The sequence below is a fragment of the Oreochromis aureus genome, linkage group 3, assembly GCF_013358895.1.
Source record: "Oreochromis aureus strain Israel breed Guangdong linkage group 3, ZZ_aureus, whole genome shotgun sequence".
In the NCBI taxonomy this organism is placed as follows: domain Eukaryota; kingdom Metazoa; phylum Chordata; class Actinopteri; order Cichliformes; family Cichlidae; genus Oreochromis; species Oreochromis aureus.
In genome coordinates, this window is record NC_052944.1 from 129176120 (window position 1) to 129194818 (window position 18699).

Here is an 18699-nt window from a genome sequence, read left to right on the forward strand (position 1 = left end):
TTATTTATGCATTGAATCCTATGTATGCAATTCCAAGCAGGACAACACTCCCAAAAAATTATGCCAGGCCTATATGACAGAGAACGTGCATTTTCTTTTTGTTTTGCATATTAATTTATAATTTTTGGTAAGTGGTTTGCAGGGTTTTGTGTTGTTTCACTTTAAATTAGTTTAGAAGGAAAAAAGCTGAAAATTTAAATAGTTAAAAGTAGAACTGTAAATAGTTGGTTTTTGTATTTTATCATTTTTAAATTTTATTTGGAGTAAATAAATAAGAGCATATTTATATAATAAACATACAGAAATAAAAAACAAATTTTCCTTTCCATTGCATACAGTAATTCATTTTGTGCATAATTTTATGTTGTTGTTGATAATAAATTAATTAAAGAAACAAAACAACCTGAAGAGCAGGTTAGGAGCCAAAAGAGCTGGTTCTCTAAAAAGAATTTCCATTACTACTGTACACAGAAGAATAACTGAGTGAATCTCAAAACTGCAGAAGAGGAACTGAAGATAGCACAAAGATACAAAGATGAGGACACAGGAAGTGTGAAACTGTATTCAGGGGGAACTAACAAATTTGACATATAGACCACAAGTGTTCCTGGTTACAGCCCCCCCCCCTCATCTTTGTGATGTTTTGTTTTTATTACTTCCTAAAGCCTTCCTAAATTTGTTTTCTGCTTTTTTTCCCCTAGTAGCAGGAAAATGTTGCGACTGTCAAACCTTCGAGTCACCAAGCAGCTGAATAGGGGAATAATGTTAAACAAACAGCCGGAATAAACGGCCCGCTGTTTAAAAGGTTACTCAAAGTTCCAGTTTAAATCTTTAAAAATCCATTGAAAAAAACAGAGATCAAAACATTCCAGGCTTGAGCGGTCAGCAAAAGTCGGTCAGCATCACCCACTAATTCACAAAAATTCCCTCGGGCTGCGAACAGGTTATATAGCAATCACTACTACTATTACCGACACCACGTGGCCCAAAGCTACGCCTATCCACAACAGTGCTGGTATGACTGTACAGGGCTAAGTGTCTATATATGTATTTATTTGGTAGTTCAATGAAAGGCTTAGGTTAAAAGTGAGAAAAGAATTGCGTTCACGTTTGAAGTTTTGGCTTGTGGTGGCAGATTTCTTTTCTGATGTAATCATGTAATAATCAGCTGGACTGAAGCTACAGAGATACGCGCTGTGGAATGTAGTGATGGGAATTCGGACTCTTTTTTAGAGAACTGGCACTTTCGGCCTACTAAAGAGACCCGGATCTTTCGGCTCTTCAGGTTGTTTTGTTGCTTTAATTAATTTATTATTAATATAAAATTATGCACAAAAGGAAGTACTAATGTAAAAGAAAGAAGGCATCGGGTGCATGAGCGACGAGGAGGAGGAGAGGAAACTCGAAGAAAACGAAGACTACAAAGAAGACGAAGACTATGAAGAAGAAGACGAAGAAAAAGAGGGCATCGATCCGCGAGGACGAGGCCCCACTGAAGAGGCCGTGGCAGCAGCGCGAGACGAGGCCTCCTCCTTAATGGCCTACCATCTTCGTGGTAATCGACATCGCCGTCATCACCGTCACCTTCGTGACAATCCCCTACAGCTTTGTTGTAATCTACGTTGGCTTCTTCACCGTAATTATCATCGTGACCATCATCACCGTCATTCTCAGTGCACCCCTCAGCGCCCCCTTCAGCATCCTTGTCGCGAATCTCCCCCTCAGAGTGCTCGTTGTCATCTTGCGACTCTTTTTCCGAGTCATCTTCCGAGTCGTCACCCTGGTAATGTTGCAATGAGATTTCAAAGCCGGATGCTTGCACCTCGGCCCAACAACAATAATTGCCTCATCATGTTCAACCTCATCAGTTAGATGGGCTCCTACTTCTTCTTGTTCTTTTTGTTCTTCTTCTGTCTTTCTGGAGAAGGTTTCGCGTTCGGACCTGTCTGTTACGTGACCACTGGCGACCATGTTGTCCTCTGCATCTTTGCTGGCTAGGCCTTGATAATGAAATGTAGCGGGTGGTGATAGAGTAGCAGGAGGAGCAGCAGCAGCTCTGCACTCCTTCTTCCGCTGAAGGAGCCGCGGTTTCCCCATGAGGTTTGTGGCGCTGCCACAGATGTTGATGCCGTTGATGCTGCTACGCCTCAATCCCTCCTCAGCGCCCTTGGCCTGTGTGGGACATTTCCTTGTCGGTGGTGTGCGCTCTGTCTGTCTTTCTGGCTGGCAATTTGTCCGCAACCCTGACATGCTTAGTAACTCGTATATTGCTATCTTTACCAATGTCGCATTTCGCTTTTGCATTTCAGCATTTCGCTACCCCACATTATTCACATCGGGGTATTTCGTTACCCCCGTCTAATTACGTTGGGGGCATTTGCCAACCCCTTAGTAGCCGCGATGGGGTATTGCACCACCCCAATCCACATTCGTAAATTAAGATGGCAAACACTGGGGTCTGGAGGGACCCCCAAGCGATGCGCCAAACAACTCTCAACTTCACAGAAACCAGAAAAGTTAGAAATATCCTGTCTCAGAGTGACACTGAAAAACTAGTTCATGCATTTATTACTTCCAGGCTGGACTACTGTAATTCATTATTATCAGGATGTCCTAAAAACTTGCTGAAAAGCCTTCAGCTAATCCAAAATGCTGCAGCAAGAGTCCTGACAGGGACTAGAAAGAGAGAGCATATTTCTCCTGTTTTGGCTTCCCTTCATTGGCTTCCTGTTAAATCCAGAATTGAATTCAAAATCCTGCTCCTCACATACAAGGTCTTAAATAATCAGGCCCCATCTTATCTTAATAACCTTATAGTACTATATCACCCTATTAGAGCACTTCGCTCTTGCACTGCAAACCTACTTGTTGTTCCTAGAGTATTTAAAAGTAGAATGGGAGGCAGAGCCTTCAGTTTTCAGGCCCCTCTTCTGTGGAACCAGCTTCCAGTTTGGATTCGGGAGACAGACACTATCTCTACTTTCAAGATTAGGCTTCAAACTTTCCTTTTTGCTAAAGCATATAGTTAGGGTTGGACCAGGTGACCCTGAATCCTCCCTTAGTTATGCTGCAATAGACGTAGGCTGCCGGGGATTCCCATGATGCATTGAGTTTTTCCTTTCCAGTCACCTTTTTTACTCACTATGTGTTAATAGACCTCTCTGCATTGACTCATATCTGTTATTAATCTCTGTCTGTCTTCCACAGCATGTCTTTCATCCTGTTTTCCTTCTCTCACCCCAACCGGTCGCAGCAGATGGCCCCGCCCCTCCCTGAGCCTGGTTCTGCCGGAGGTTTCTTCCTGTTAAAAGGGAGTTTTTCCTTCCCACTGTCGCCAAAGTGCTTGCTCATAGGGGGTCATATGATTGTTGGGTTTTTCTATGTACCTATGAAGCGCTTCGAGGCGACTTTTGTTGTGATTTGGCGCTATATAAATAAAATTGAATTGAATTGAATTCACATTTTTGATCATCATCATCTCCTTCCTCCTTCTCCTCCGTCCTTCTACCCCGTGCCTGCAACGGCTCGGCTTTACAGAGGGCAGTGTTCGGGTAAACTGGCCTAAGTGAGGACCTCAGACACTCCCTGCCTCCTAGTCCTCCTACCTCCTTCTGCTCCATTCTCCTTCTTTTTTTTTTTTTTTTTTTTTTTTTTTTTTCCTTCTCCTCGGAAGGCGAGCACTTAGCCAGATTCTCCATTGCTCCTCATCCTCCTTGGTCTTTCTCCATTGTTCTCCTGCGCCTCGCTAGTGAAAGAAAAATGCCTTTGCTAGCTTTGGTCACTCCTGACTCTTGGTGGCGCTGTCACTTGGTGTTCGCTCGCTTTGTGGTAGAGTATCACTTCCTGTTCCTGCTCAAACACAGTGGTGTTTCTGAGTAGCTTTTCTGCTTAGCAATTTAATTTAAATCTTTTGATACATCCCTTTTTCATAGTATAATCTTAACGTGATTCATCTGAATCACCCTTTCTGTGTGCTCACTACCTAATTTATAGCCAAAGTATTCACTCACTGTCTCTTTACTGTTTCGCTAGCTAAGCTTAGCTCGTAGCCGACTCGTTAGCACCATGGCTACTTCACCTGTCCCTCCTGCACTTTCCTGCTCATTGTGTCAGATGTTTAGTTACTCCTCGGCCTCCTTTAGCAGCAATGATACTTGTAACAAATGTAGCATATTTGCAGCTCTGGAGGCCAGGATTACTGAATTGGAGACTCGGCTTCGCACCCTTCATTCACCCGTAGCTAGCCAGGCCCCTGTAGCTGGTGCAGCCGAAGATAGCGCAGGCCCCGCTAGCTGTTCCCCGCAGACCCCAAGCAGCTGGGGAAAGAGGCGGCTGGGTGACGGTGAGGAGGAAGCATAGTCTTAAACTGAAGCCCCAGGTACACCACCAACCTGTTCATGTGTCTAACCGTTTTTCCCCACTCGGCGACACACCCGCCGGGGGTCAAACTCTGGTAATTGGCGATTCTGTTCTCAGACATGTGAAGCTAGAGATACCGGCAACCATAGTCAATTGTCTTCCAGGGGCCAGAGCAGGCGACATTGAAGGAAATTTAAAACTGCTGGCTAAGGGTAAACGTAAATACAGTAAGATCATAATTCACGTTGGCAGTAATGACACCCGGTTACGCCAATCGGAGGTCACTAAAATCAATATTGAATCGGTGTGTAACTTTGCCAAAACAATGTCGGACTCTGTAGTTTTCTCTGGTCCCTCCCAATCAGACCAGGAGTGACATGTTTAGCCGCATGTTCTCCTTAAATTGCTGGCTGTCTGAGTGGTGTCCCAGAAACGATGTGGGCTTCATAGATAATTGGCAAACCTTCTGGAGGAAACCTGGTCTTGTTAGGAGAGACGGCATCCATCCCACTTTGGATGGAGCAGCTCTCATTTCTAGAAATATGGACCAATTTATTAAACCCCCAAAATATGACTATCCACAGTTGGGACCAGGAAGCAGAGTTGCAGTCTTACACGCCTCTCTGCAGCTTCTCTCCTCCTGCTACCCCCAAAACCCATCTCCATTGAGACTGTGTCAGCTCCCAAAAAGACAAAAACAAACTAAAACCAGCAATAAACAATTTAAACATAAAAATCACAAAGAAAGAACAATACAGTATCCACATCTGAACCAAAGAATAAAACAGTGAAATGTGGATTATTAAATATTAGGTCTCTCTCCTCCAAGTCTCTGTTAGTACATGACTTAATAATTGATCAACAAATTGATTTACTCTGCCTTACAGAAACCTGGTTGCAGCAGGATGATTATGTTAGTTTAAATGAATCAACACACCCGAGTCATTCTAACTACCAGAAATCTCGAGGCACAGGCCGAGGGGGCGGTGTGGCAGCAATTTTTCACACCAGCCTATTAATCAACGAAAGACCCAGACAGACTTTTAATTCATTTGAAAGCCTGATGCTTAGCCTCGTCCACCCCAGCTGTAAAACTCAGAAACCAGTCTTACTTGTTATCATCTATCGTCCACCTGGGCCTTACACAGAGTTTCTCTCTGATTTCTCAGACTTTTTATCTGATTTAGTGCTCAGCTCAGATAAAATAATTATTGTGGGTGATTTTAACATCCATGTAGATGCTAAAAATGACAGCCTCAACATGGCATTTAATCTGTTATTAGACTCAATTGGCTTCTCTCAAAATGTAAAAGAACCCACCCACCACTTTAATCACACTCTAGATCTTCTTTTAACATATGGCATAGAAGACTCTGGATACTGTAGCTACGGTGAAAACTAAGGCCTCAAATCAGAAGTACCTGACTCCGTGGTATAATTCTCAAACACGTAGCCTAAAGCAGATAACTCGTAAGCTGGAGAGGAAATGGCGTGTCACAAATTTAGAGGATCATCATTTAGCCTGGAGAAATAGTTTGCTGCTTTATAAGAAAGCCCTCCGCAAAGACAGAACATCTTACTATTCATCACTGATTGAAGAAAATAAGAACAACCCCAGGTCTCTCTTCAGCACTGTAGCCAGGCTGACAAAAAGTCAGAGCTCTTTTGAGCTTCTTCACAAATAAAATTTTTATCATTAGAGAAAAAATTACCAATAATCATCCCACAGATGAAATATCGTCTACAGCTACTCTTAGTACCATTGATGTTAACTTAGACTCTTTTTCTCCAATTGATCTTTCTGAGTTAACTTCAATAATTACTTCCTCCAAACCATCAACGTGTCTTTTAGACCCCATTCCTACAAAACTGCTCAAAGAAGTCCTGCCATTAATTAATTCTTCAATCTTAAATATGATCAACCTATCTCTAATAATCGGCTATGTACCACAGGCCTTCAAGCTGGCTGTAGTTAAACCTTTACTTAAAAAGCCATCTCTAGACCCAGCTGTCTTAGCTAATTATAGGCCAATCTCCAACCTTCCTTTCATATCAAAAATCCTTGAAAGAGTAGTTGTCAAACAGCTAACAGATCATCTGCAGAGGAATGGCTTATTTGAAGAGTTTCAGTCAGGTTTCAGAGCTCATCACAGCACAGAAACAGCTTTAGTGAAGGTTACAAATGATCTTCTTATGGCCTCTGACAGTGGACTCATCTCTGTGCTTGTCCTGCTATAAAGACCTGGATGGCCGCTAACTTTCTGCTTCTTAATTCAGATCAAACTGAGGTTATTGTACTCGGCCCTGAAAATCTTAGAAATATGGTATCTAACCAGATTCTTACTCTGGATGGCATTACCTTGGCCTCCAGTAATGCTGTGAGGAACCTTGGAGTCATTTTTGACCAGGACATGTCCTTCAATGCACATATTAAACAAATATGTAAGACTTTCTTCCATTTGTACAACATCTCTAAAGTTAGAAATATCCTGTCTCAGAGTGATGCTGAAAAACTAGTTCATGCATTCAATACTTCCAGGCTGGACTACTGTAATTCATTATTATCTGTACCTGAATCCTCCCTTAGTTATGCTGCAATAGACGTAGGCTGCCGGGGATTCCCATGATGCATTGAGTTCTTCCTCTGTAAACTCTCAAAGCACTTTAATAAATAAGCAAACAATTCCACCTCTCGCATTATTGCGTAAAGTTGACAGCGCGTCAGGCAAAGAGGCAGACTCCATCCCCGGCCTCTAGCAACTGTGGAAGTCGCTACATCTGGTAAACAAATGGACGGTTTTGCAACCACAAAGTTTAATCCTACAAGGGCAGAATTATGTTCACTGTGTGAGAGGTGAACGTCAGACAGTTCGCAAGAGAAACATTCAAAGAAACAACTTAAATAACACAAACTTAGCAGCTGGGATGTAGATCATACGATATCAGCAACGTGATCATCAAATTTAGTTAAAGAAACACAAGAAAAAACAGGCTTTTTGCTCCAAAAGGACAAACTAAGCAGGGCCAGATTAACCTGTCGGCACCTGCTGGCATGCAGAGTAACATGTAAGAAAAACACACACGACACACGTGGTAACCTCAACTTGTTTCACTGTAGTTTCTCTTTTATAGGTTTAAAGTCTGTAGGAACATTTGTTTCTTCATTTGCTTGCAAACTAATGGAAATCCTCACTTAAAGCCAAGAAGCTTATTACATGTGCAGGCTTTAGTGCCTCAGAGTAAACAAGAGAGCTTTGATCACAATGATTTTTTTTTCAAATTTCATTCATTAGCGATTTTTTTAATGTCACCTGATCTCAATCAGCAGATTGAATATAATAGTAAAGCACTAGTGAGTGCTTGTGCTGCACTTTTGTCAGCCCTGCTGCTGTTTTTAAAAGTATTTTATTAATAAACTGGCATAAATTGTCAAAGTGAACACTTGCCAGTGTGAACAAAAGGTTCTTAACTTTAGCATAAAAGCATCAGTTCACCTTTCTCATGGCAGTTACTTCGGTTTGTGTATTAATGCAAGAAAAACTAGATTCCACACAGCTAATGCACCAAGAGTGTCTGCTGTGTGGTTAACTTTATAACCTTTGGGACGCAGTGGTGTCGTTCCACCTGTTAGCTAGTTTAAGAAACTGGTTAGGGAGGGAGTGTCTGTGAGGATGAGGAGGATTTAGTTCTTTAAAGACACATCAGATACTTGCAGGAAGCTTCTTTCAGCTTCTTTTCTCCACTGCGCAGGTTTAAAACCATGACACCAGAAGTCATGATGAAGAGATTGATTAGTCAGTCACAGTGTAAAGAGTCCTCCTGCCTGCATCGCTCACCAGTATAAATAGACCTTTGCTCCTGGAAAACAAATATATAAAAGTCATGTTGTCCAAGAAATGCATTTTATGTCACTAGTGAATCAAAGAAAGTCTGTATACTTTCTGAGCAGCAGTTCATCTGATCCATTTTAGACTTGGTGTTTTGTTTGGGACTCGTCCTGTGTGCTGTGTTGAGCTTGTTTGGATGAGCTGTTGCTTAATTGTGTTTTTCTTCTCCAAACTGCAGAGCCTGTTGCTTTGTCTGGCCTAAATGAGTTGAACACTATATCTGCTGCTGCTCTTTTAAAACCAAGGGCTCAACTCTTTGTTTTCTCCTACATAGATGCACTTTTTCCTGAGAAACATTGTTTTAGATGCACATTCAGCAGACAGGTGCTTTATCTTTAAGACTTTTTATTAGCCAGCTGTAATAAACATACAGCACATCCTACGTGGTTATAATAGCAGGCAGATAAAAGCAAAGTGATGAATATTGTTTTCAGACATTTCATTTATTAAAAGTTTGAAAGAGCAGAGATAATAAATGAAAACTGTTGCAGGTTATGTGAGTGAAAGTCGTCCTCTGTGACATGAACACTGGGACAGAAGATTGAGCAGCTGAGCACTGAAGCAGCACAGAGTTCCCCCACCTGCTATATAAATATTATAATAAAATCATTTTAATACAAGGAATACAAACTTCTAATGAATTCACAAAGCTTCAAATCTAGAATGTACAAAGGAAAAACAAAGGGAATAAAAATGTCTCTATTTGCTGATGATTGTAGGTGGGTGACTTTCCTGACACACTTAGAAAATTAAAGGCATTCAAATGAAATGAGACGTCTGTTCCCCCTGATGTAACCCAGCTCTGACATCATTTGTCCAAAAAAGTGTTAGCTTGTGTCAATCTAAACACATCTGCACCAAGAGTGCAGTGCAGTGTGCTTCACTTTATTTGGCAAGAAGTTCGACAACAACACATCATCAATCTGTCGATCCAATCGACATCTATCAATTAAAACAAATTAAAGTCAGCTTTAAATTTGCAGTTGAACAAATTCCAGCGAGCAGTCCTAACCTTCAAACTAATCCCTCTTCTTCCTCTTCTGTGTTTCGTGCATCATTCTCCATCTCTGAGTGATGTTAGCTCATATTCTTTTCTCTCCCTGGAAATACTGCAAATGTACCTGTCGCTAGCAGACACACTGAGTGACTAACTGCACAGAAACAGTTTGTTGATATTTGTTGAGCTGTTAAGAAGGTTACATGTGTATTACTGTTAAAGTACACAATCAAGAGAGAGTTCACGATCACTGGTTAGCAGGACGGAGAAAGAGAGAAGCAGCTCATGAGCTGAAGCATCATCTGTGAGGCAGGGTGGATGCTGTGTCATGTACATGGATTTAGTGCCTTTTAATAATAATGTACAGATTCCTATCATACATTTTAAATGTAATTCCACTTGTTTGTTTTTGGAACTGATGGGTTTGTAGCTTAACCCTATTCGCTGGAACGTTGAAGACAATGTAATTACACAGCAAAGCAAGACACAAGTAGGCAACGTTCTTTGTTTCCGTGCATGGGAGAGAACTGGACAAATGCTGTTCCTGCTCTCGTCTGCTCCCCGTAACACTGCTCTTTTATTGTGGTTACATGAATATGCATAGGTTCATTAACATATGACATCTTACATAGGTATACATGAGAACAAAGAATACCTTGTGTGTGTGTGTGTGTGTGTGTGTGTGTGTGTGTGTGTGTGTGTGTGTGTGTGTGTGCGCGCGCGCGTGTGTGTGTGTGTGCGTGTGTGTGGGGTCAGAGTGTGACCCCATAAATGACTTCCCTAAACCTGCTGGCCTGGAAGTCCAGCAGTTCATCTAAACAAAAGGCACTTAGCCTAAAACAGATATAGATACGTTTATCCTACCATAAAACAATAAGACAAGGTACGACCTCTCCCATGCTCCCAGAGTGCTCTGGAATGCACACAAAGTTTGCAGACTATTAAGGATCAAACCTCTACCAATCTACAACTAATTATAAACCTCTAAGCATATATGGGTAGATATTTCTAAGCATAAATGACAATCAACAATACAAAACCTAACAGGAACAGTCACCACTAGATGTCAGTAGACTACAGACTGCAGTCAGCTGAGTTCTGTTGTCTTGCCCCTCCAAAGTGCATAATCCTAGCTATGGTGGCTGCAGGAGGACAAAAAACTCTGACTGGTTGATCCATGGCTGTGTCCCAATTCAGGGTCTGCACGCTTGAAGTACGCGCACTACGCGTACTACGTACGGTGCGTACTATAAGTACGAGAAGTGCAGAAGTGAGAGGCTTGTGAAATGGGATGGTCTAGCCTTCGTCGTGTGCTGCTCATGTTGCCTAGCAACCATGATACTAACCGCGAGAAATATTTCATACAGCTTTGTTTGACAGAAATGAAGGCGAAAAAAATGTTTTGTTGGTCATTCATTTTGTCATGACATCACTTTGATTAGTTGAGTATCTGAGGCTGAGACCACGGGACTGTAAAACATGATTGTTGGGCTTCATTTCTGTGCTGAACAGTCATTTAAGATTAGTTAGTAAATAACAATTAGCTAATGTTGTTCATGAGACTAAAATCATCTCACATAATATGGCCAATATTATAGTATTGTCAGATTATTATGATATATATATGTTTTAATATAATGTTTTAATGTTCTTTGTTATTAAACATTCGTACATAAATAAGTGACATCATATTCAGTACTTACTTTTGACAGTTCACTCTTCGTCGCTCCCTTCTGCCGTATTTTACGGCAAAATTATCCACACCCACCGCCGCGCTATGGATTGTGGGATATATGGGACCACAAAGCGTGCACCGGACCACGCTTGATATTTGGGGAAATCGACGGCGCATTTGGAGTATGCATTTGAAGTACACTTCGAATTGGGACAGCTGTCGTCGCGTGGCGGTGACGTAATCACACTTAAAATGCGTACTTCAAGCGTGCAGACCCTGAATTGGGACACAGCCCATGTGGAGTGTACGCTGTCAGTCTGGTCTATTACCTGAGCTCTACGTCTATTTAATCTGGAGGAGGCTGAACAAGGTCATGAAAAGAATCTGAATAGAGCTTTGTGAGTTACTGAAAGCCATTTTGGACAGTTGTAAAACTGAACTAGTAAGATGCACGACTTTGGAAAAGCTTACTTATAACACTGAACAGAGTTCAGATGAAACAATATTTTAATTTCATTTCCACATGTCCTACGATCTTAGTTATATTTAAGATCTTTGGATATGGTGTTCAATAAAGAGCAAAGAGGCTGTAATGAACACCAGATTTTAACCACACTTTTGGATTTGTTGATTTGAGGGAAAGTCCTGCAGATGTGGAAACAGTCAACAAGTCAGAGTGATGGAGAAAACTGACATTTATGTAACAGTCACAGAGAAAGAGGAAGCAAACACAGGATACACGGAGGCACGGAGACTCCTAAATCCATTCTTTAATCTGGGTGGGGTCACACAGAGGAAGCAAACAATGAAGGAACTGGGAGAGGTCCAAAACCAGGCCAAAATGTCCATATTTGGAATAACGGCTGCTTAGCAACCACATTCCTGATTGAGACCACAGGAAGTGAGCTGATGTGATGTAATGACTTCCTGTACTGCAGAGAGATATGTAGAAACAGATTTCCTCTCTGTAAACAGTGAAACAATTGTTCATTTATGTGTTTGTTATTAACCCTCACAGACTGGAGACAACAGCAATCTACAGACAGCAGCAATAACCCCTGAAAATACATGAAATTTAAGCAGCGCATCCTCACTGTGTGTTTAAACACACTGATCCAGGATCACATTCATGTTCCTGACCTGAGAGTTTACCTGTACACTTATGATGCATTCAGGGTCCTGCAGCAGACTGTCGGCTCTACGGTACAACGGGGGGGGGGGTTATCCTTCAATCACTGCAAAAGTAAAATCTGCTGCCACCAGAGTCCACTGAAAAATATGTAAGTTTAAGAATTACGTCTAATACCCCAATACTACAATACCATCATAAAATACACATCATAAATCTTAGTTTACACTCTTGAATCATGTTGTACCCATTCAAAGTTACAGTTTGTTGTGCTATTCAAAAATCTGTGAAGTGTCCAACAGTTTAAAAGAGCCATTATGGCTCAATAGAAGCTCTGAGGTCACTCTGTCAACATGTCAGCACACAAGCTCACACATGACAGCTTCATCAAAATGGAGCTCTGAGTGTTTATTAAAGGATGATGTGTGAAAGACGCTCTAACACAGCTGACTGCAGCCTTTAGCTGTGAGCACACAGTGTCTCACATTTACATTCACTTTACTGTCAAACACACTTAGTAAGTTTAGAATCAGAATCAGAAAGACTTTATTTATCCCCAAGAGGCGTTGAAGATAAGGACAGGGCAGTAATAGTGAGATAATAAACACAAGTGAGATAATAAACACACAGAATATACAGTATATACACAGTTTTAAAATTAAAGTAACTGAAAGGTGAATAAATAACTGTAAGTGACTAAAAGTGAGTAAAGTGTTGGCAGTATAAAAAGAGTTTAGAGTAGTTTATATTTCTGGTGTGGGAAATGGTCTTATCGGCTGGAGTTAAAAAGCAGAGTGGCTTTGGAGACAAAGGTGGCTCTCCTCCTCTCAGTCCTGCAGGAAATGCAGCGGAGGCGTCGCCCAGAGGGAAGTCATTGAAATGTGGGGTGAAGAATGTGAGAGGGGTCACTGATGATTTTGGCTGCCTGTCTAAGGGCCTGTTGGCTGAAAGCCTGTGCCAGAGTTCTAACAGGCAGTCCAATGATTTTAGAGCACACTGATGCAGTGTGCTGCAGTCTGTTCCTGTTCTGAAGGCTGAGGGAGTGGAACAAGCAGGTGATGGAGAAGGTCATGATGCTTTCCAGGAAGGCATAGTAAAAAGTCATCATGATGGGTGTGCTGACTCCAAAGAAGTTGAGTTTCCCAAGGAGGTATAGCCGTTGGTGGCACCTCCTGAGAATCTCCTCTGTGTTGGCAGAGAATTTCAGGAGGTTGTCAAAGATGGTTCCCAGTGTTACGTAAAGCAGTTTCACGCCGGTTCTTGCTATTCCTCAGGCCATCAGAGGCGACACTGGACTCAGTAGTCATTTCACCAAAACATTTATTCATCTTCAGTTACGCATGCATCTTACATGAAAAGGAGATATGCAAGGCCGGCATCCCTCTGGAGAAGGAGGTAAGTGACGGAAGTGACGGACAAGGTAAGCGACACATGCTGTAACTGACGTCAGACGCCGGAGATTTTGGCGGAAAATTTAAGCGAATGGTAGTTTAGAACTGAACAAAGTTTCTTTAAGCTTTAGCATTACCAAATATAATAATCAATTGTCACATAACTAACAACATCTGTCCTATCATCCCTAACACCCTGGAGGACAACGGGGAGAGTTTAGACGCTCTCCAAGATTACATCGACCGCTGTTTCCAAGATTTAGTCATGAAGAAGGCCCAGAGTGCATCTTCCCCGGCCAAAATTGAGACACCGTCATCGAAGAGATGTCGCCCGGCAGACTCCCCCGGCACAACATCACCTGCCGGCAAAGACATTGCAGACATCCTGGAGTCAATCGACCAACGATTGTCCAGTTTCGATGCGAGGCTGTCCCTGGTGGAGATTTTACACCAGGAATTTAAATCTCTGCGAGAATCCCTGGAGTTCAGCCAGCAGCAAGTGGAAACGCTTGCCGCTGAAAATGCCACGCCACGGAGTCGGTCAAATCTCTCACCGATAATGTGACCCAGCTAAACACTGAAAATAAAAAATAAAAGAGTCAGTTATCGATCTACAAGCCCGTAGCATGCGTGACAACCTTGTATTTTCCGGTATTCCAGAATCTGCCGGAGAGGATGCAGAGGCAACGGTGAAAAGCTTCATTAAAATCCACCTGAAGCTGCCGGAGGACACCGTAAAGAACATTGCCTTCGATAGAGTGCATCGCTTGGGGGCCGTGAGGACGCCGGCCGGAGACCACGTCCTATTGTGGCCAAATTTGGCCACTTCAAACAAAAGGAACAGGTGAAAAGTCATGGGGAGGGAATTAAAAGGAACGGACTTCAGCGTGAACGACCAGTTCCCAAAAGAGATCCTGGAACGACGCAGGGTCCTCTTCCCAATCCGACGCAGCTTCATCCAGAAGGGCTCCCGCTGTCATCGCTGTGGACCGGCTGTACGTGGACGGACAGCTCCACCGCGACCCCGACATCACTACCGTGGCTGTATTAACTTCACACCAGATAAGAATCCGCTACACCCTTTCCCTATCCACGCACACTAACTTGCATTAACTTAACATTAACATCTGTCTAACTTACCAGTATCAAATCGGCTCATCTTAATTTCATAGCAGAATTAACACCGTCACTCTCCGTCAACGGTATGATTGGAATGTTTCGGGTTTGTTTGTTTGTTTTTTTTTTTTTTGCTGCTATTTTTTTCTCCTTCTCGTTTTTTTTTCTCTTTTTCCCCTCCTGTTTTTATGCTGCTCACCCTTGTACTTGGTTTCTTTCTTTATTTCTTTCACTGCTTCGATCACCTGCTTCCAGACTCATCCACAAACTTTATTTCGACACATATGCACAGCACGATCACACACAATCATGCGCTCAACGGCAGCACATTTACATCAGACAGACAGCGCACACAGTATAGGATACACACACTTAAGTCAAGCGTACTACTCATATTAGTAAATATGCACACACATAATCAGACTCAGGGAGCATCTCGCCACGCATTTTTTCTCTCTCTCCTCTTTTATTTATGAACTGGTGATGTATTCTCTCCACCTGTCTAAGCCACACACAGCAGCATACACCCCTAGTTATACAAACATATCTATGGGTGAACTAAGATTCGTTACATGGAATGTAAATGGAGCTGGCTCCAGAGAAAAGAGGTTAAAAATATTTAACCAACTCAAAAACTACAGGCAGATGTTGTCCTTTACAAGAGACCCACAGACCTCTTAAAGGTTCGAATGAACTTAAAACACCTGAGTTTCCTAATGTGTTCTCAGCTTGTTATAATTCTAGACAAAGGGAGTAGCAATTTTAATCCATAAAAATATTAATTTCACAGTACTCGATACAGTTATAGATCCAGAGGGCAGATTCTTAATCATTAAACTATCTATATGTGATAAAAAGCTATGTATTGTAAGTGTATATGGTCCAAATGTTGATGACCCTCATTCTTTCACGGTTTTTTTCAGTGCACTCTCTGAACACTTAGATGGCACACTTGTTCTTGGAGGCGACCTCAACCTTGGACTAAATGAAGAAATGGATAGGCTCAATACAGCAGGAACTCAGCGTAATTGGCAGTCCACAAATATAATCAAACAGTATATGAGCGACTTTGGTCTTTGCGATGCATGGCGCCCCTCCACCCCAACAGTAAGGAATATTCTTTCTTCTCACATGTTCATCACTCCTACTCTCGTCTGGATTATTTTTGGTCAGCAGCTCACTGCTGAGTGACATTTCAGACACTGAGATTCATCCTATAGCTGTCAGCGATCATGCTCCTGTATCTTTAACACTAATGCACAAGAATAATACTACGCCAAGTAAAAACTGGAGATTTAATACTTCACTGCTTAAAGATGAAGACTTTATTAAATATTTTAAAAAGAGTGGACTTCATATTTAGACTATAATGACACTCCCGAACATCAGCTTCTGTTCTATGGGAAGCAGGAAAGCTGTGATGAGAGGTAAAATAATTTCTTTCTCATCACATAAAAAGAAAAAGAAAACAAAAATATTCAGGAATTAGAAAAACCATCAAATCCCTAGAAGAAGCCTCACGCATACCACCAAGATCAGGAAACATTGAACAAAATACGCAAAACAAAACTAGAATTAAATGAGATAATTGATAAAAAACAAAATTCTTAGTACAAAGACTACGCTTACAAAATTATGAACATAGTAATAAATCCGGTCAATTTCTAGCAAACCAGCTAAAAATAAATAAAGAAAAAACAACTATATGTGCTGTTCAAGATTCATCTGGGAACACAGTATATGACCAAACAAATAAACAACATTTTCAGGGATTTCTATAAAACGTTGTATTCACCACAAATAAACCCATCTAAAAAGGAAATTGATCAGTTTTTAGACAACATAACTCTCCCAAAATTATCAGACACTCAAGCAATGGCACTAGATTCGCCACTGACACCAGGTGAACTCCAGGAAGCCCTGATAAGTATGCCCAATAATAAGGCTCCAGGCCCAGATGGCTTTCCTGCAGAATTCTACAAAGAATTCTGGACGATTCTAGCACCAGTTTTATACAGAACGTTGTTGGAAATCAAAGAAAATGGCAGACTTCCATCAAATATGAATTCTGCAAACATTAATCTCTTACTAAAACCAGGCAAAGACCCTGTATATCCCTCAAGCTATCGTCCAATATCCCTTATAAATGTAGACCTCAAAATAATCTGCAAAGCTCTCTCAAAGAGATTAGAGAAAATAACCCCTCTTAATTCATCCTGACCAAACTGGTTTCATAAAAGGTAGGCACTCATCAACAAATACACGTAGATTACTTAATTTGATAGACTACTCATACAGTAAAAACCTTGAAACTACAATATTTTCTTTAGATGCAGAAAAAGCGCTTGACAGAGTTAACTGAAATTTCTATTTGCAACTTTACATAAATTTGGTTTTGGATCCTCTTTCATCAACTGGTTAAAAATATTATATAATTCCCCAACAGCTTGTGTGAGAACAAATGACCAGACATCCTCCAGCTTCTGTCTCCTGAGGGGCACCAGGCAGGGATGCCCACTCTCCCTTCACTGTTTGCAATTTTATCGAACCACTAGCAGCAGCAATTAGACAGAATTCAGTAATTAAGGGCATAAAATGCAAGAATGTAGAACATAAAATCAGCCTTTATGCGGATGATGTGTTACTCTTTCTCCAAAATTCACAAACCAATATCTCTGGGGTGATTGAACTGATAAACTCGTTTGCAAGAATATCAGATTACTCAATTAACTGGTCAAAATCTACAGTCCTTCCGATTAATTGCTCCTTCCATAATTCCTCTTCTACTCCACTGCAATCGGGAAATATAAAATATTTAGGTATTAATGTATCTCCCAAGCTTGCAGATCTAACTAAATTAAACCATATCCCACTTTTAAAGAAGGTAGAAGGTGATCTGGCTAGGTGGAAATGTCTACCCATATCACTCATGGGAAGGGTTGCCGCGATAAAAATGATGGTATTACCAAAAATAAATTATTTATTCTCAATGATCCCAACTAAACCGCCGCAAGATTGGTTCAGATCTCTAGATTCATATATGTCCAAATTCCTTTGGAAAAATAAGCCCCCACGTATAAGCTTAAAAACACTACAAAAGACCAAGGATAAAGGAGGATTAGAACTACCTAACTTTCAGCACTACTTCTTAGCCAACAGGCTTCAGTTTATCTCAGGATGGCAAAAACATACCCTCTTAGATGAACCTTGGCTAGATGTAGAACAAGCACTTTGCAATAATCTAGAGATTTCAGATCTACCATTTATCAGCTCAAACATCCAACGACATGAATGCTTCAAAAGCATCAACATCAGCTCTTCTCTGACAGCGTGGTGGGAGTTTCTGAAGTTGACAGAGTCTTCATTAATCCCATGCAAACGTACACCTATCTGGAACAACCCTGACATATTACAAAAAACAATAATATGATAAACTTTTCAGATTGGAGTGGTAAAGGAATCAAATACTTAGAACATATACTAGAAGGAACAGAATTTATTTCATTTGACAGACTAGTTACACAATATGGGATCAACAAGAAACGATTTTTAGAATATCAACAAATTAAATCCATAATAAAAAAGAGATTTAAACCGGGTCAAGTTGAACTACAAACGCCACCAAGTGTGGTTCAATTTCTTACTCTTAAAACCCCCAAATTACTATCCAAAATATACAGAATGCTTTCTAAAACAGATGAATCAATATCACTTCCTATTGCAAAATGGGAAGCGGATTTATCAGTTAACTTTGACCAAAACTTCTGGTCTCAGATTTGCTTAAAACCTTTCATCTAATTAGAAATCCCAGTCTTCAATTAATTCAATACAAAATACTACATAGAGTGCACTATACAGGCCATCGGATGTTCAAGATGGGCTTTACGTCTACCAACAACTGCTCACACTGCCAAACCAATTCACCGGACAATTATATCCACGCTCTTTGGTTCTGTCCACCAGTTCAGAAGTTTTGGCGTGAGATATGTGAAGACTTATCAAAGTGTCTGAAATGTAACATTCCAACTTCCCCTTTAGTATGTTTGTTGGGCAGCTTAGATAATGTCACTCCGGAAAAGAATATAGCCCATATGGTTTTCACTGCCCTATGCATAGCCAAGAAAACAGTCGTCATGAACTGGAAA